The 20,060-nt window shown below is 44.7% G+C and overlaps 1 protein-coding gene across 7 annotated transcripts in view; it reads left to right on the plus strand.

Moving 5' to 3' along the window:
* Nucleotides 1–20,060, plus strand: part of GALNTL6 (polypeptide N-acetylgalactosaminyltransferase like 6) — a 927,841-nt gene that overhangs the window by 760,300 nt on the left and 147,481 nt on the right. The window lies entirely within an intron of this gene.

Raw genomic sequence — 20,060 nt, forward strand, 5'->3', positions numbered from 1 at the left:
TCTACACATACAGTGCTGCAGCATGTCTGTGAAGACACCCTATGGCTGATGGGACCTCTCCCTTTGGCATAATAAAACCACCTCCACAAGCAGCAGAAGCTATGGTGGTGGGAGAAGATCTCCCACCAACATAGCACTGTTCACACCGTCACTTACATCCTTGTAACTTATGTTGCTCATGGGGATGGTTTATTCACATCCCTGAATGACATAAGTTTTGCTGACATAAGCTGTAGTGTAGACATAGCCTTGGAGTTCCTCTAGTTTTTTTTTTCTTTTTTAAAAAAATGAACCTTTTTTCCCTTTGTCTGGGGTTTGCCCTAGTGCAAAGTATGCCCGATTCACTAGGGTTTAAGAGGTTCCTCTCATGCAAAGAGGCCATCCCAGTAGCAGACAGATGTTCCTGCTGCATCCGTTGTCTCAGGGAAAGCCGCATTTCCCAAAAGTGTGGTTTCTGCCAACAATTAAAGTCCAGATCTCAGAAGGACTGAGACTAAAACTCTTCCTCATGGAGTTAGCCCTCAAGCTGTCCCTGGACCCATCCAGATGGTGTGAATCTTCCCCAAAGCCCTCAACATCTAAGGTCTATGAGTCGAAGAAAACAGCTGTGGAACCCTCACATAAGGCTTCAAAAAAGAGAGTCATGAGTCCTTAGAGTGATCTCCAGGCTAGTCAAAAAATATCTCTGGCACATTCAATGTCGTGAGCTCCAAGGACACTAAGGCCATCCAAACACGGTACCCACAGCTCATGAGGTTCTGGTGTACAGGTACCATTGATGCACTTAAGGATGTGATGGCATCAACACCGAAGCAACAGTACCGACAAGGAAAGGTAAGGATAGAGACTGCACTACCTCTGGGAAGATGCTGCCATTACAGGCATTACCATCGGCACCATCAACAACATGCCATCCAGCCTCAGAGCACCCAGTATGTCCCAGATCTGATCCCCTCAATGCCATTGACCCAGCACCAACAACCACCATCAGTACTGAGTATGACAGCACCATAAGAGTTCAGACACTCAAAGGACCTTACGGTAGCTGAGATACCAGAGTCTCCCCTGCTCTGTACTGTGGCCCTGGTACCGAGTTTACGTCGGGCACAGGAATCTCCACCAGTACTGGGTTGTGCACCTCTAGTGGAGAATTGGAGAGTAAACAGGAGGAGGTTGTTTCCCATCACTCCTCCCACTCTCCTTATAGTGCCCACTACCAATCTGGGTCCCCTCAGTCATACCCTTCCCCTGCTCCTCAACCACCATGGTATGGCCAGCCATGAGCCCAACCACCATGACCCCTTACATCATCCCAGTAACCCTACTGGGATCCCTAGGCAGCATACAGACTCCACACCAAACATCTAGCGTGGCCCACCGTGAGCCTTTGAGGCGCTCTCCCTCAGCCGTGGTATCCAGAGCCTCTGAACCTCTCAAAAAAATCATGGAAGAACAGGCGGTCAGATTCAGGGATGCTAGAACAATTTTTACACGGTGCATGCCGATGATGGAAATCATGTATTTGGTGTTTGTTGTTTCAAGCAGGAGTACCCCTAGTTCTAGCACCACTGGTTGGATTTGAGGAGGAGGTCACACCATAGACCAACATTTCTTCCTCCTCTCCAGGCAAGGCAGTGATGTCTTCTCTGCTGTCTCTAGCAGACAACTTCAAGCTATTTCAAGATTTAGCAAAACGTGTGACAGACACTTTGCAGATTCCTATTGAGAGGAAAGACACGTATCATTAACTCATGGACATCTTACACACTTCCTTTTCCTCCAGAATAGCTCTCCCCAGCAACGAGGCCCTTCTGGACTCAGCCAAGCTTATTTTGCAAACTCCAGCATCGGTCATGCCTCCCTTCAGATGGACCAATAAAAAATATTACATCCCGGCTAAGGATATGGAATTTCTTTTTTCCCATCCCCTCCCTAGTTTGATAGTTGTGGATACACTGTACTCCCAAGGTTGCCAACACCGGGTGAAGTCCACCCACTATGACAGGGATTGGAAGCACCTTGACCTATGTGGGAGAAAGACCTATTCATCTGCTATACTGCAATTTAGAATTGGAAATTCTCAGGCTCTGTAAGCAAAATACAACTACGTCAGTTACTCTAAGCTCAACGCATTTATTGATCAGCTCCCAAAGTCACACCAAGAACAGTTTCATGCCATTGTTAATGAAGGACAACTGGTGGCCAAGACAGAACTCCAGTCAGCACCTGATGCAGTCGACACAGCAGCCCAATCTATCTGCACAGCTGTTATGCAGTGAGCATCATGGTTGCACCTGTTCGGCTTCCCTAAGGAAGTGAAGACTACTGTAGAGGACCTCCATTCAAGGACACCGAATTGTTTGCCAAAAAGACTGACACATCCCTCCATACACTCAAAGTTTCCAGAGCTACTCTTCAGTCATTAGGGATTTATATACCTGGACAAAAAAGAAAATTTAGTCCTCAACCTCCGCATAAATCCCACACGCCGCACACTCCAATTCAGTGCTATTATGAGCCTCAAAGGAAAAAATCCAGGTTTTCAAAATGCAAACCATCAGGCCCACAGTCTTCCTCTTCACAACCATTCACCTCAAAACATCAGTTTTGACACCTTGGTTGGGACACTTTAGTGACCACTCCTCTCAACACCAACTGCAGCTGATCAACCCATCATATCCATTTGGGTGCTGCTTTGCTTCGTTCCACAACAACTGGGAATGAATAACATACAAAAAATGGATTCTGGAAATCATCTGCAATGGGTACTCCATCCAATGGGTACTTCACCTCCCTCCCCATCAACACCCTTCCCCCTCCCTCTTCAGGGACCCTTCTCACGAGAGTCTGTTGCAACAAGAAATAGATCACCACCTCTGCTTAGGAGCCATAGAACCTGCGCCTCTGCATCTATAAGGCATAGGTTTTTACTCTCATTATTTCTTGATGCCCAAGAAGAAGGGAAGTTGGAGTCCTATACTAGACCTTGGAGCACTGAATAAGTTTATCAGAGCTCAAAAATTCAAAATGGTCACACTAGCAATGATTATTCCATCTTTGGAACAGGAAGATTGGTTCTCGGCCCTCGACCTGCAGGATGCTTACTTCCACAGCAACTCTCCAGATTTACCCTGGGCCAGGACCCTTACCAGTATAGAGTACTCCCCTTTGGCGTCTCATCAGTTCCAAGAGTATTCTCCAAGGTCCTCTCTGACATGGCAGCTCACCTATGCTCCCAGGGGATCATGATCTACCCCATGCCTGGACAATTGTCTCCTCAGAGCCTGGTCATTCATTGAGGCCCTTTGGGCTACCCAAACAACTATGGACTTGTTCGTGGAGCTGGGCCTACAGATCAACTTCCAAAAATCAATGTTAACCCCTGTACACCACCTAGAGTTCATAGGAGCTGATCTTGACTCATTACAGGCAAGGGTGCTCCTTCCACAGCACAGGTTCACAACTTGTCCATGCTCAGAGTCCGTACAAATATCACTGCCTTTAACTTCTGGGGCACGTGGTTGCGGGCATGTCCATGATAACTCATGCTAGGCTTTACGTGAGTAGCTCCAGACATGGTTCAGCTTGGTTTACAGGCCAAATGGAGACAGACTAGACAAACCTTTCTCACGGCCCACCAAAGTCAAACACTCCCTGGACTGGTGAAAGACCCAGCAAATGTCTGCATGGCGATGTCCTTCTCACAACCTTTCGCATCGTTATTTCTCATCATTGATGCATCCCTCAAGGCGCGGGGTGCACATCTCAACAACCTCATGGAGATGTCTCTTCACATCAACCTCCTCAAACTCAGAGCAGTCAGGAATGCTTGTGCTCACTTCCGCTAATCAGAGGTACACACACGAGTCATCGCAGACAACACAGCGTGCATGTACTACATAAATCGTCGGGGAGCGGGGCGGATCTCACTCCCTCTGTGCAGAAGCACTAAACCTGTGGAACTAGTGCATTTCCCACTGTGTCACAATATCAGCAATCTAGCTTCCAGGAGTACAGAACACGACAGTGGACAGTCTCAAGTTCCCACACAACCACAAATGGGAGATGAACTCAGCAGTACTTCATGAGATATTCAGATGGTGGGGAACACCAACTATAGACTTATTCGCCACTTACCTGAACAAGAAATGTCCATTCTACTGCTCCCGGGCAGGCCTCAGACAACACTCCGTAGGGGACAATCTCCTTCTCTTGTGGGACAAGGGCCTGCTATATGCCTTTCTCCCAATCCCTCTATTATCAAAAGTCCTGTTTAAAAATAAAGAGAGAGAGCAAACGTCATACTGATTGCTCCCACATGGCCAAGACAGACATAGTACCCTTACCGGTCACAGCTGGCAAAGTGTCCACTGATCCTTCTTCACAACCTCCTCTAGCACAGCCAAGGATGCACGCTCAACCACAACCTGTGGATACTGTGGCTCAAGGCCTGGCTTCTTCATGGTCCCAACACATAGAAAGATCCTGCTCTGAGGAGGTACAGGAAGTGTGTAGCTGATTTCCTACTGTGTAGTAAAGTCATACTTACCTGCAGAAGTGGACCAGGTTTCAGGTTTGGTGCAATTCTAGACAAATTCCCCTGACATCTGCTACTCTCCCAATGATCCTAGACTATAGGCTGACTATCAAGAAATCAGGACTATTTCTTAGTTTATTCAAAGTACACCTAGCAGCCATAACATCCTTCCATCAACAAATAGAGGGATACTCAGTGTTCTTGCACCCAACTACAAAGCAACTCCTCAAGGGTATAATAAACATTGTCCCCCAACCCAGACATCCCACCCTAACATGGGACCTAAACTTAATACTAAATAGCCTGACTAAGCCACCCTTTGAACCTATGGCTCCTTGTTCGCTCACATACATGTCAATGAAGACCGCATTCCTGGTGGCAGTCACCTCGGTGAGGAGAATAGAGAAGATAGTGGCAATGACGTCAGGCACACACCCCTTCTACAGTATTCTTTTGGAACAAGGTTACTCTCATGCTACGCCCAAAGTTCGTCCCCAAGTTGACTTTGGATTTTCACATAAATTAACTGATTCACCTCCCAGCTTTTTACCCTAAGCCTCACCGATATAACAGGGAGGCTATTCTACACACGTTAGATGTTAGAGGGGCTCTGGCCTTTTACCTGGACAGGACAAAGACCTTTAGAAACTCTCCTAAGCTCTCTCTTTCCATTGCGGACAAATCAAAAGGTACACAAATATCTGCACAGAGACTCTTGAACTGCATTAAACAATGCTACGAGATTCGCAGAGTCATTCTTCCATCTGAAATCCATACACACTTCACAAGGTCAATTTCCGCCTTAGTTGCCTTCGTCAAGAATGTCCCTATTTTGGAAATCTGCAGAGGAGCCACCTGGGCATCTGTACATACCTTCACAGAACACTATGTGGTTACAGGTGACTCGACTTCCAACGTCAACTTTGGCACCTCAGTATTATCATCCATAACAGACTCGACTCCAAAGCCCCAGACCTCCATTGGGAACACGGCTTGGGAGTCATCTACAGTGGAGCACCCATAGGGGCACTACTCAAAGAACAAGAGGGAGTTACTTTGTGCAGTAACAATGGCTCTTTGAGACGAGTGTCCCTATGGGTGCTCCACGACCCACCCTCCTCTCCTCTACTTTGGAGTTCATGTCAATGACTCTTCAGTAGAGAAGGAACTGAGGGTGGGTAACCTGTGCAGTGCTAGTTAGCCTCACGGCAGAGCACAAGGTGGGGGGACAGTGCATGTGCGGGCCAAACGGACACTGCTACCAAAGTTCTCTGATCAGAAGCACATGATCAGAAGCACACTGACACAAGCACACCTACAGTGGAGCACTCCTAGGGGGAAACATCTTAAAGTGCACAAGGTAAGTAACTTCCTCTTTTCTTGGCTTCACCATATGTCTGCACTGTAGCCGCACTAGTCCCTGAGTCTGGGAAAGAAGAATGTAATCAGTCCCTGGCTCTGTAAGATCTGTGGCTTTGATGTCTTTTCTAAAATCTCTCCATGCTCTTCCTGGGAAACTTAGGGGATCTAGGTGAAGAAGGTTCTGCTCACCTCGCACTTCTGCCACCAGGAGGAATCAGTAAGAAACATTACACCTTTTAGCCACACAAAGAAGAGGGAAGAACAACAATTCCATTTAAAAAAACAAGTTCCTCCTCTGTCATCCCTATCAATTCAAAGTGTATACTTTTGAACACTGAATTAACAATTGGGTATTCTACTTGAGCAGACCTTTAATTACTAGGACGAAACAATTTTCTCTTCACTGCTCTTTTAGAAAAACTCCTCCAGGCTTTAAATGAAGATAAAGAACCCACACAAAAGAATTACAATAGAGAATTTGTTTATAGACTATCAGCAGTGCAGACATAATGCTGCCCTTTATCATCACTTGTCATACTAGTGACAGCCTATAAAACTCTTGCTCCTGCACGACTCTTTATTTGTCACCTTCTGCGCCAGCTCCTGCCCTGGCAGATGCCTGGCATGTATCAGACATATGATTTATTACCTCATTTAATCAACACTGTGAAAGAAAGAATGATATCTTTTCTTTTTAAATTACAAATTAGGCATCTTCCCCCCTATTTTTAGTGACAAGAGTGCTGACTTTTTTTACATCTGAGGTGCCCCATTTATTGCTCAGTGAAGAATTTAAATACTCTCTCATGCCTGCCTCTGAAAGTGAAATTTATGTAATATTGCCACATATAAATGAAGCCATCCTACCTCGGTGTTTTATTGCCATGGCAAGCTTGCTTGAACTGATTCTGCTGGCAATAAATGGCCTGAATGTGTTGTCTCTGGGAGATATAAAGGCCTTTCATTTCATTTTGTTTTCTATTTTGCGCATCACATTGGAATTTCTTTAGAGAATTTCTCCCGAAATTATGGTGTTGCCTTGACACTGAAGGATGTGTGTGTGTGTTTGGAGATGCAGCTTACTGGCTTCTCAACGTACATGGATGATGCAGAAGGCATGTGTATACAGGAGACTTTCTTGGAAGATGATATCTACAGCAATAGAATAGTCTTATCAGGCTGGTGATTAAAAATTAAATTGAGATGTGTGTGGTAAAAATCAGATTCCCCCTCCCCCACCCACCCCACCCCCTGCCCTTTCACTATGAAGGGAAACTTAAACTGGAGTTCTGTGGTAAAGGGGCAGTTTATTTTGATATTATGGATAAATGTGATGTTAAAAGCCAAAGCTCATAGAAATTAGTAACAGAAAACAGTAACAGATCTAATAGATGAGACCTTGCTAGGACAGGGTTATTTCCTACAGCATATTCTCAAATGCTTGTACTATCTAGTTTTCAATGATCCTTAGGCAAAGGGGCTTTCACAGTTTTGCCTTTCTTCTGGGCACTGACCTTCATGACCACTAGGTTGTGAGGTGTTTTATGTGTGGGCAGCTCTTGAAAACAAACTACAAAGTACTGCTCTTGCAGAAACAGCAGCATGATTTTTTCCAAGGGTCTTGCCAACACTCTGAGAAGTGCATCGGTTGCTTAGATGTCGGTGACTGACCATCAAGATTTTATATTTAGCATTTATATAACCTTAGAAAATATTGGGGCTGTGGCCCAGAGGGGCCATCTGTTGTGTTAGGTCTCATTATGTGTCTGAGATTGGCAGGACTGGAACCGAGTGTCCTGAGACATACATTTGAAATGGAAGTGCAATATGGAAGCACTTACATACTGATTTAACTTGAGGAGTGTTATTATCTGTGAACCCGATTTTTTTTTTGTTTTGAGAAATCTTCCTTCTCTAAACCATATTATAGTAGATTGTTGAAACTGGGTTCTGCATGCAGCTTTTGTAGTAAAGAGATTATGGATTATGTACTAAATCTTTCATCTTTGTAAAATCTCAATTAGACATGTATTAGATGTAGTTATTGATACTCTCTTCTTCTGTATCAATGTTTAGGATTAGAATGTTGCTTATATGGATTTAACTTCCTAATTTGCTCAGGGGTTACTCAGTCTAGACACTTTACATGTCTTTAGTAATCACTAATTTTCTCGAATTTTTGAAAGAGCTCTGGTGTTTTGATGGCATCAGTCAAACTGATCTCTTTAAAAATGAGTATTCTCTGACATCCAGTACTTTTACTTTCTGAGTAAGTAGGATGACTCTGTAGGTACAAATCTAAGTAAAGCTATACTTAGAATACTATGTAAATAGTACACATGTTTGTATAGTCAACTCTTTTGTGCTCCTGGTGCCATACTATAAACCTAATAAAACGACTAAGTCACAGGACAAAAATAGTTTTATCCTTTTGAATAAGCCCAACTTAGGAAGACTGGATCCTGACATTCAAAGATGTGCTGAGTTATTTAACACAGTGTTTCCCAAAGTATGGGATATGCTCCCTGGTAGACATGAAGGGCTAGTTAGGAGAATGGCCCATCGAGATCTCTCCAGTCTCAGCTTTCACTTTAAGTCTCCGGCTGTTATGTTTGTGCAAAAAAACCTTCAAAATATGAAGAGCACAACTGATGCAGAGATGCTTGAATGAGTTTGCAGGGAGCCTAAAACCATAGCTCTGGGATTTCATTTCAATGGTTGCTAACTCAGATGTCAATGAAGATACTATAAACCCCAACATTTTCACTGCTTAGCAAATGGGGTAAGAAAGGAGAAATACCTTAGGGCTGGTCTACACTGGGAACTTACGTTGGCAGGGGTGAGGATTGAGAGACATAGCAGTGCCAGCCTAACCCTGGTGTAGACAGTGCTAGATTGTCAGAAGAATTCTTCTGTTGACCTAGGCCTGGTCTACACTAAAAAATTAGGTCAGTGTAATTATGTTGCTCGCGGGTGTGAAAACTCTGTACCCCCGAGTAGCATAATTAAGCCAACCCAAGTCCCCCTGTAGACAGCACCTAGGTCAACAGAAGAATTCTTCCATTGACATAGCTACTGCCTCTGGGAGGTGGATTGCCTATGCTGATGGGAGAACCCTGCCTGTCAGTGTAAATAGTGCCTACACTGAAGCATCAGCATTTCCCAAAGTGTTTGAGTTTGGTTTTGTTGGGGTGTTGTGTTTTTTGGAGGATGTCGGGGGATGGAAGGTGGATAAATTCCAGGCCACTGACAATGCATGGCAGCATTGCAGAGAGGATGTGATTTGGTTTCATTTTCCTGAAGAGAGGCGCACCTCTTAAAAGCTTGGGAAACCCTGGTTTACCAGAACATGGGGAATAGAATGAAGTCCTTTGTACTGGGTGTCCATTTGTACTTAACCAAGGCAAGAAACAATTTCAGCGTTAATCAAAAGAAGAAATGTTGTTTAAGCTCAGAGGAATTAAAGCAGGATCCTGCAGAGGACAAGGAAGAATGCCTTTTTCTTCCTCTCTTATTCCAAATCCCAACTGCCCTTTCTATCTTTTCCTTTCTTCCCTGTGATGGTAGGACTCATGAATGATTTATTTGCTTGCGCTGCTTACTAGTGCAGTTGTGCCAATTAAATTCATTCTACATTGTCCTCAAATAGAAATTGTTAGTCCACCTAACAGCTGTTCTGTTTATCTTATTGTTACGATGAAGTGAGCTGTAGCTCACGAAAGCTTATGCTCAAATAAATTTGTTAGTCTCTAAGGTGCCACAAGTACTCCTTTTCTTTTTGCAAATACAGACTAGCACGGCTGCTACTCTGAAACCTGTCATCTTTAATGTTATCCTCATCATGTGTCTACTTCATCCTGTCTGAAATGTAGGTTGTGGGCACCCTGAGGCCAGGGCTGTCATCTTACTACTTGTCTGTACAGTACCTAACAATGGGACCCAGATCCTAGACTGGGGTTCCTTTGTTTTCATACAAAAAAATCACAGTAAGTTTAACTAGATTTCTAGGTGGAGGTGGGAGGTGAAGTGATCTTTGAGTTGTGGTAAATTTTCAGAATTTCACAGAAGCACTGTACTAACTAACTTTGCCTTGATTTACCATGGAAATTTGCAATTCTCAATAGCATTAAAGCTGTTTAATTTCTTAATGCTATAGGGTGATTAAAATTACCACAAAGAGAAAACTGGCTCAGAACCCTTTAAAAATTCTCTTCTGCTGCTGTAAGGCACATCTGTGCCTTTGTTCTTAGGTATTGTTACCTTTTCCTGTATTCTTATGCTCAAAGAATAACTATGAAGAGAGCTCCTAAAAGCCAAGGAAGGAGTGGGGTAAATATACACTTTAAAGGGTCTTACAAGTGAAAACAAAGTGTTTCAAGGATAACTTTGAATTTAGGAAAAAGAAAAGGAGTACTTGTGGCACCTTAGAGACTAACCAATTTATTTGAGCATGAGCTTTCATGAGCTACAGCTCACTTCATCGGATGCATACTGTGGAAATTGCAGAAGACATTATATACACAAACACCATGAAACAATACCTCCTCCCATCCCACTCTCCTGCTGGTAATAGCTTATCTAAAGTGATCATCAAGTTGGGCCATTTCCAGCACAAATCCAGGTTTTCTCACCCTCCGCCCCCCCACACACAAACTCACTCTCTTGCTGGTAATAGCCTATCCAAAGTGACCACTCTCCTTACAACCTGCATGAAAATCAAGGTGGGCCATTTCCAGCACAAATACAGGTTTTCTCACTCCCCCATCCCCATACACACACAAACTCACTCTCCTGTTGGTAATAGCTCATCCAAAGTGACCACTCTCCCTACAATGTGCATGATAATCAAGGTGGGCCATTTCCAGCACAAATCCAGGTTTTCTCACCCCCCCACACACACACAAACTCACTCTCCTGCTGGCAATAGCTCATCCAAACTGACCACTCTCCCCACAATGTGCATGACAATCAAAGTGGGCCACTTCCAGCATAAATCTAAGTTTAACCAGAACGTCGGGGGGGGGGGGGGTAGGAAAAAACAAGGGGAAATAGGCTACCTTGCATAATGACTTAGCCACTCCCAGTCTCTATTTAAGCCTAAATTAATAGTATCCAATTTGCAAATGAATTCCAATTCAGCAGTTTCTCGCTGGACTCTGGATTTGAAGTTTTTTTGTTGTAAGATAGCGACCTTCATGTCTCTGATTGCGTGACCAGAGAGATTGAAGTGTTCTCCGACTGGTTTATGAATGTTATAATTCTTGACATCTGATTTGTGTCCATTTATTCTTTTACGTAGAGACTGTCCAGTTTGACCAATGTACATGGCAGAGGGGCATTGCTGGCACATGATGGCATATATCACATTGGTGGATGTGCAGGTGAACGAGCCTCTGATAGTGTGGCTGATGTTATTAGGCCCTGTGATGGTGTCCCCTGAATAGATATGTGGGCACAGTTGGCAACGGGCTTTGTTGCAAGGATAGGTTCCTGGGTTAGTGGTTCTGTTGTGTGGTATGTGGTTGTTGGTGAGTATTCGCTTCAGGTTGGGGGGCTGTCTGTAGGCAAGGACTGGCCTGTCTCCCAAGATTTGTGAGAGTGTTGGGTCATCCTTCAGGATAGGTTGTAGATCCTTAATAATGCGTTGGAAGGGTTTTAGTTGGGGGCTGAAGGTGACGGCTAGTGGCGTTCTGTTATTTTCTTTGTTAGGCCTGTCCTGTAGTAGGTGACTTCTGGGAACTCTTCTGGCTCTATCAATCTGTTTCTTCACTTCCGCAGGTGGGTATTGTAGTTGTAAGAATGCCTGATAGAGATCTTGTAGGTGTTTGTCTCTGTCTGAGGGGTTGGAGCAAATGCGGTTGTATCGCAGAGCTTGGCTGTAGACGATGGATCGTGTGGTGTGGTCAGGGTGAAAGCTGGAGGCATGTAGGTAGGAATAGTGGTCAGTAGGTTTCCGGTATAGGGTGGTGTTTATGTGACCATCGTTTATTAGCACTGTAGTGTCCAGGAAGTGGATCTCTTGTGTGGACTGGACCAGGCTGAGGTTGATGGTGGGATGGAAATTGTTGAAATCATGGTGGAATTCCTCAAGGGCTTCTTTTCCATGGGTCCAGATGATGAAGATGTCATCAATATAGCGCAAGTAGAGTAGGGGCGTTAGGGGACGAGAGCTGAGGAAGCGTTGTTCTAAGTCAGCCATAAAAATGTTGGCATACTGTGGGGCCATGCGGGTACCCATAGCAGTGCCGCTGATCTGAAGGTATACATTGTCCCCAAATGTAAAATAGTTATGGGTAAGGACAAAGTCACAAAGTTCAGCCACCAGGTTTGCCGTGACATTATCGGGGATACTGTTCCTGATGGCTTGTAGTCCATCTTTGTGTGGAATGTTGGTGTAGAGGGCTTCTACATCCATAGTGGCCAGGATGGTGTTATCAAGAAGATCACCGATGGATTGTAGTTTCCTCAGGAAGTCAGTGGTGTCTCGAAGGTAGCTGGAAGTGCTGGTAGCGTAGGGCCCGAGGAGGGAGTCTACATAGCCAGACAATCCTGCTGTCAGAGTGCCAATGCCTGAGATGATGGGGCGCCCAGGATTTCCAGGTTTATGGATCTTAGGTAGTAGATAGAATATCCCAGGTCGGGGTTCCAGGGGTGTGTCTGTGCGGATTTGATCTTGTGCTTTTTCAGGAAGTTTCTTGAGCAAATGCTGTAGTTGCTTTTGGTAACTCTCAGTGGGATCAGAGGGTAATGGCTTGTAGAAAGTGGTGTTGGAGAGCTGCCGAGCAGCCTCTTGTTCATATTCCGACCTATTCATGATGACACTAGCACCTCCTTTGTCAGCCTTTTTGATTATGATGTCAGAGTTGTTTCTGAGGCTGTGGATGGCATCGTGTTCTGCTATTACCAGCAGGAGAGTGAGTTTGTGTGTGTGTTTTTTGGAGGGGGGTGAGGGGGTGAGAGAACCTGGATTTCTGCAGGAAATGGCCCACCTTGATTATCATACACATTGTGAAGAGAGTGGTCACTTTGGATGGGCTATTACCAGCAAGAGAGTGAGTTTGTCTGTGGGGGGGCGGAGGGTGAGAAAACCTGGATTTGTGCTGGAAATGGCCCAACTTGATGATCACTTTAGATAAGCTATTACCAGCAGGAGAGTGGGGTGGGAGGAGGTATTGTTTCATGGTGTCTGTGTATATAATGTCTTCTGCAATTTCCACAGTATGCATCCGATGAAGTGAGCTGTAGCTCATGAAAGCTCATGCTCAAATAAATTGGTTAGTCTCTAAGGTGCCACAAGTACTCCTTTTCTTTTTGCAAATACAGACTAGCACGGCTGCTACTCTGAAACCTGTCATCTTTAATGTTATCCTCATCATGTGTCTACTTCATCCTGTCTGAAATGTAGGTTGTGGGCACCCTGAGGCCAGGGCTGTCATCTTACTACTTGTCTGTACAGTACCTAACAATGGGACCCAGATCCTAGACTGGGGTTCCTTTGTTTTCATACAAAAAAATCACAGTAAGTTTAACTAGATTTCTAGGTGGAGGTGGGAGGTGAAGTGATCTTTGAGTTGTGGTAAATTTTCAGAATTTCACAGAAGCACTGTACTAACTAACTTTGCCTTGATTTACCATGGAAATTTGCAATTCTCAATAGCATTAAAGCTGTTTAATTTCTTAATGCTATAGGGTGATTAAAATTACCACAAAGAGAAAACTGGCTCAGAACCCTTTAAAAATTCTCTTCTGCTGCTGTAAGGCACATCTGTGCCTTTGTTCTTAGGTATTGTTACCTTTTCCTGTATTCTTATGCTCAAAGAATAACTATGAAGAGAGCTCCTAAAAGCCAAGGAAGGAGTGGGGTAAATATACACTTTAAAGGGTCTTACAAGTGAAAACAAAGTGTTTCAAGGATAACTTTGAATTTAGGAAAAAGAAAAGGAGTACTTGTGGCACCTTAGAGACTAACCAATTTATTTGAGCATGAGCTTTCATGAGCTACAGCTCACTTCATCGGATGCATACTGTGGAAATTGCAGAAGACATTATATACACAAACACCATGAAACAATACCTCCTCCCATCCCACTCTCCTGCTGGTAATAGCTTATCTAAAGTGATCATCAAGTTGGGCCATTTCCAGCACAAATCCAGGTTTTCTCACCCTCCGCCCCCCCACACACAAACTCACTCTCTTGCTGGTAATAGCCTATCCAAAGTGACCACTCTCCTTACAACCTGCATGAAAATCAAGGTGGGCCATTTCCAGCACAAATACAGGTTTTCTCACTCCCCCATCCCCATACACACACAAACTCACTCTCCTGTTGGTAATAGCTCATCCAAAGTGACCACTCTCCCTACAATGTGCATGATAATCAAGGTGGGCCATTTCCAGCACAAATCCAGGTTTTCTCACCCCCCCACACACACACAAACTCACTCTCCTGCTGGCAATAGCTCATCCAAACTGACCACTCTCCCCACAATGTGCATGACAATCAAAGTGGGCCACTTCCAGCATAAATCTAAGTTTAACCAGAACGTCGGGGGGGGGGGGGTAGGAAAAAACAAGGGGAAATAGGCTACCTTGCATAATGACTTAGCCACTCCCAGTCTCTATTTAAGCCTAAATTAATAGTATCCAATTTGCAAATGAATTCCAATTCAGCAGTTTCTCGCTGGACTCTGGATTTGAAGTTTTTTTGTTGTAAGATAGCGACCTTCATGTCTCTGATTGCGTGACCAGAGAGATTGAAGTGTTCTCCGACTGGTTTATGAATGTTATAATTCTTGACATCTGATTTGTGTCCATTTATTCTTTTACGTAGAGACTGTCCAGTTTGACCAATGTACATGGCAGAGGGGCATTGCTGGCACATGATGGCATATATCACATTGGTGGATGTGCAGGTGAACGAGCCTCTGATAGTGTGGCTGATGTTATTAGGCCCTGTGATGGTGTCCCCTGAATAGATATGTGGGCACAGTTGGCAACGGGCTTTGTTGCAAGGATAGGTTCCTGGGTTAGTGGTTCTGTTGTGTGGTATGTGGTTGTTGGTGAGTATTCGCTTCAGGTTGGGGGGCTGTCTGTAGGCAAGGACTGGCCTGTCTCCCAAGATTTGTGAGAGTGTTGGGTCATCCTTCAGGATAGGTTGTAGATCCTTAATAATGCGTTGGAAGGGTTTTAGTTGGGGGCTGAAGGTGACGGCTAGTGGCGTTCTGTTATTTTCTTTGTTAGGCCTGTCCTGTAGTAGGTGACTTCTGGGAACTCTTCTGGCTCTATCAATCTGTTTCTTCACTTCCGCAGGTGGGTATTGTAGTTGTAAGAATGCCTGATAGAGATCTTGTAGGTGTTTGTCTCTGTCTGAGGGGTTGGAGCAAATGCGGTTGTATCGCAGAGCTTGGCTGTAGACGATGGATCGTGTGGTGTGGTCAGGGTGAAAGCTGGAGGCATGTAGGTAGGAATAGTGGTCAGTAGGTTTCCGGTATAGGGTGGTGTTTATGTGACCATCGTTTATTAGCACTGTAGTGTCCAGGAAGTGGATCTCTTGTGTGGACTGGACCAGGCTGAGGTTGATGGTGGGATGGAAATTGTTGAAATCATGGTGGAATTCCTCAAGGGCTTCTTTTCCATGGGTCCAGATGATGAAGATGTCATCAATATAGCGCAAGTAGAGTAGGGGCGTTAGGGGACGAGAGCTGAGGAAGCGTTGTTCTAAGTCAGCCATAAAAATGTTGGCATACTGTGGGGCCATGCGGGTACCCATAGCAGTGCCGCTGATCTGAAGGTATACATTGTCCCCAAATGTAAAATAGTTATGGGTAAGGACAAAGTCACAAAGTTCAGCCACCAGGTTTGCCGTGACATTATCGGGGATACTGTTCCTGATGGCTTGTAGTCCATCTTTGTGTGGAATGTTGGTGTAGAGGGCTTCTACATCCATAGTGGCCAGGATGGTGTTATCAAGAAGATCACCGATGGATTGTAGTTTCCTCAGGAAGTCAGTGGTGTCTCGAAGGTAGCTGGAAGTGCTGGTAGCGTAGGGCCCGAGGAGGGAGTCTACATAGCCAGACAATCCTGCTGTCAGAGTGCCAATGCCTGAGATGATGGGGCGCCCAGGATTTCCAGGTTTATGGATCTTAGGTAGTAGATAGAATATCCCAGGTCGGGGTTCCAGGGGTGTGTCTGTGCGGATTTGATCTTGTGCTTTTTCAGGAAGTTTCTTGAGCAAATGCTGTAGTTGCTTTTGGTAACTCTCAGTGGGATCAGAGGGTAATGGCTTGTAGAAAGTGGTGTTGGAGAGCTGCCGAGCAGCCTCTTGTTCATATTCCGACCTATTCATGATGACACTAGCACCTCCTTTGTCAGCCTTTTTGATTATGATGTCAGAGTTGTTTCTGAGGCTGTGGATGGCATCGTGTTCTGCTATTACCAGCAGGAGAGTGAGTTTGTGTGTGTGTTTTTTGGAGGGGGGTGAGGGGGTGAGAGAACCTGGATTTCTGCAGGAAATGGCCCACCTTGATTATCATACACATTGTGAAGAGAGTGGTCACTTTGGATGGGCTATTACCAGCAAGAGAGTGAGTTTGTCTGTGGGGGGGCGGAGGGTGAGAAAACCTGGATTTGTGCTGGAAATGGCCCAACTTGATGATCACTTTAGATAAGCTATTACCAGCAGGAGAGTGGGGTGGGAGGAGGTATTGTTTCATGGTGTCTGTGTATATAATGTCTTCTGCAATTTCCACAGTATGCATCCGATGAAGTGAGCTGTAGCTCATGAAAGCTCATGCTCAAATAAATTGGTTAGTCTCTAAGGTGCCACAAGTACTCCTTTTCTTTTTGCGAATACAGACTAACACGGCTGTTACTCTGAAACCTTTGAATTTAGGAGTCATGATGCTGAATCCAGGTGGCTTGCTGACAAATCATAAGTGTGTACTTCTTGAGCAGGTAAAGAGAGTATTGCCAGAGGTGTGATTAGTGTCAGCTGGTGCCCAAGATAAGTGCTGGGGATGTAGGTAGTAATCTACACACATCCCTTTTTCTATGAATGTAGGCTGATCATACTTTCAAAGTGAAAAATTGGGACAGTCTGCAAAGTCAGGGGGAAGGAGGCAGCTTCTTTCCACCTCTTTCAGAATGAAAAACTGGGACACTTTACAGTCAAGGAGAAAACAGTATGTATCCTTCTTCCATCCTTTTTATTATCCTCTCCTAGCACCAGTCTCTCTCCCTCCAATCTAGATCTTATCCCACCATCTCCTCCTCCCCCAACGCACACATGCGCGCGCACACACACACACACACAACCAGTTTGCCCACATCGTCATTCACTATTTGACTGTTACCTCCTGCACTCAACCCATTCTCTTGCTAGTTCAGCACCGCTCCAACTCAACCTCCACCTGCTCAGAAACACCTACAAGCCAATTCCTCTCCTTTTCCTATCTAACCTCTTCATAGCTCAGAACTACCCCCTCAACCTGAATGGTCTTAGAAAACACTCATCCCAACTCGTACCCCTCCAGGTTAGACATCTCATCCCCAGAGTCAATTCTTCTTTCCTGACACTGAGGCTCAGAAGTCCCCAGCTCCAGCCTGTGGGTCTGCAAAGGCAGAAACAGAGGCAGCAGAGAGCATGTGGAGACAGCTGTTTACTCTGCTTAAGTGGGGCTAGTGCCACACACCTGAATTTCGTGCTCTCTCTCTCATCTCTCTGCTGCTTGTGCTGTAGGGTAGGAAGGACTCTGGTGTCGTCAGGTGTAGTGCAGCCTCCACAGTCCACCAAGAGTCTCCTAGTGGTACAAGGTGGTACTGCATATTTGCCGCACTGAATTGTGACAATACTGGTGGGGCTTAGTGCCTAAAAGCCAGGAATGATGTTTATATCCAGCCGAAGCTCAGTGGAAAGGATATGCTTTTGCTGTTAATGCTTCTGCTATTGCTGTATCTGTGCTACAAAATACACTTGTTGAAGAACAAGATGGACATCTGAATGCTGTATGGTTACAAAACCGAGATAGTAGTGCTGTTAAATGCTAAGAGCATTCTCCACCATAAAAATTGGTAAAATAAAAAGATCAGGCCTTGTTGTAGCCAGTATTCCAATGTTAATTCAGCTGCCCTAGTTACCAAGAAACAGAGGTTCTTGAAAAAAATCATTTTTCAGAAGTCCCTGGTTTTTTTCCCCGTAGAGCATAAGGAATAAAGAAAAAATACTCTTTTTATACCACATCTGGTAAAGCACTGTTCTTCAGATTAAAATCCTACATGCCCAAAGCAAACTGTAAAGGCTATATCATAAACCCCCAAAAGTGGTTTAGAATGGAAATATCCATATATCCTTTGTTATAGAAGCCTGGTGAGGGATTGCTTAAAGGAGATATGTACTGGAGAATGTGCTTCTGCAAATTTTATTCCCTTGCTAATGGAACTTAAAGAAGAATGACTGTGCATCTAAGTGCCCCATTGTACATGCAATTACCCAGCCTGTATATGGCCAGTGTAGGCTTCTTCAAACAATAGGAAGCATCCTCAGATTGAGGTCACTGCTGAATAATAGGCCTTTTTCATAGAATATTAGGGTTGGAAGGGACCTCAGGAGGTCATCTAGTCCAACCCTCTGCTCAAAGCAGGACTAATCCCCAATTTCTGCCCCAGATACCTAAATGGCCCCCTCAAGGATTCAACTCACAACCCTGGGTTTAGCAGGCCAATGCTCAAACCACTGAGCTATCCCCCTCCCACCACCTTGATACCTGCATAAGACCAAAACAAAGAAATCCTGGTTGATGACAAATTTCCTACCATCTATAATAATATAGGGCCTGATCCAAAGTCCATGGAGACTATTGGGAACACAGCATTCCAAAATAATTCCAAATTCCACAGCATAACAAAGACAAACAATCAGAATCTTATAGAGTCATTTTTGATGTGCATTAGCTTGTATCCACTAGCATCAGTAAATGCAGCCAGAGCCGTCCCTTGGATAGGGCAAATTGGCCGGTGTGACTGGCCGGCACAGTTGGTCCTGGAAGACAAATCTGTCACTTCCGCAGGGCCTGCCCTGTTGTTGGCAGTTAGCGGGAGACAGCACCCGGCTCGGCCTCCTGCGTTTCGGTGCAGCAAGTCCCCCGACCTGACCGGAGCCCTGAGCCGCTATGGCCAACAATAGCCCCAGGGTCTGCACCGGCAACTGCCAGCAGCAGCAGGTGGCCCAGCACCATGCTGGATCCATCCCACCGGCCCAGCCGCCGATGCAGAGTGAGGCCCTCAAGCCAGCGGGGGCTGATTTGTCCCAGGCCTCTCATCCTCCCTAGAGACGGCCCTGAACACAACATGTCAAAAGTGCTAAGTATCGGAGACCAAGCTTTTCCCTCCTCCTTTCCCTGCCAAATAGTTACTGAATTTATTCAGAGCAGGAATGAACATGACAAACTGAAGTGTTTCATCATAGGCAGTGGATTATTTTCCCGATTGTAGTATTTTCAGTCATTTATTTACGGTGAGGCAAAACTGTAGGAGGTGATTTCACTTCTATTGTTTATTTCTAATTAGAAGAAAATATATTCCAAATGTGCTGTTATGTGATGCATACACAGTCAGGCTAAACAGACAGAATAGTACAGAATATATCAATTGTTGTACTTCTACAGCTTAATTTTATTTGCAAGTCAGCCATCCATTTGCTTCAAGCTGCTAGCCAGTTACCACTTGCTAGTTTATTTGCCCTCCTCATAAAAAATAATTTAGTCATGCTGATTTAACACTTAATTTTTAAAAATTGCTTTCCGTGCATCTTCTTACATAATTAATAAAAGTAGAAAGCCCGCTTGGAAAGGGCATTGTTTGTAAAACCATATGTCAGGATGATCATCTGGCCTTGGGCTGCAGGAACTAGAGAATGGGTGAACATTCTGCAGTTGTTTTGGCTGTGATTATATGGTGCATGGCAACTTGCCAGTAGCAGTTAAGTAGCAGTAAAAGGTCTATAATGTCCGTGGTTTCCTCTATGTATTAGAACAAAGATCATTTGCAATTTAAGAACCATCTCAGAAAGGGTTTAGAGCTGATACTGAAGGATTTGAAATTATAAGAAATAAAAGGGCGCTGAATGCTTATAGTGGTATCTGCACATGCCCATTCTTAGTTTGG

Source organism: Natator depressus, chromosome 4 (assembly GCF_965152275.1).
Source record: "Natator depressus isolate rNatDep1 chromosome 4, rNatDep2.hap1, whole genome shotgun sequence".
Classification (NCBI taxonomy): domain Eukaryota; kingdom Metazoa; phylum Chordata; order Testudines; family Cheloniidae; genus Natator; species Natator depressus.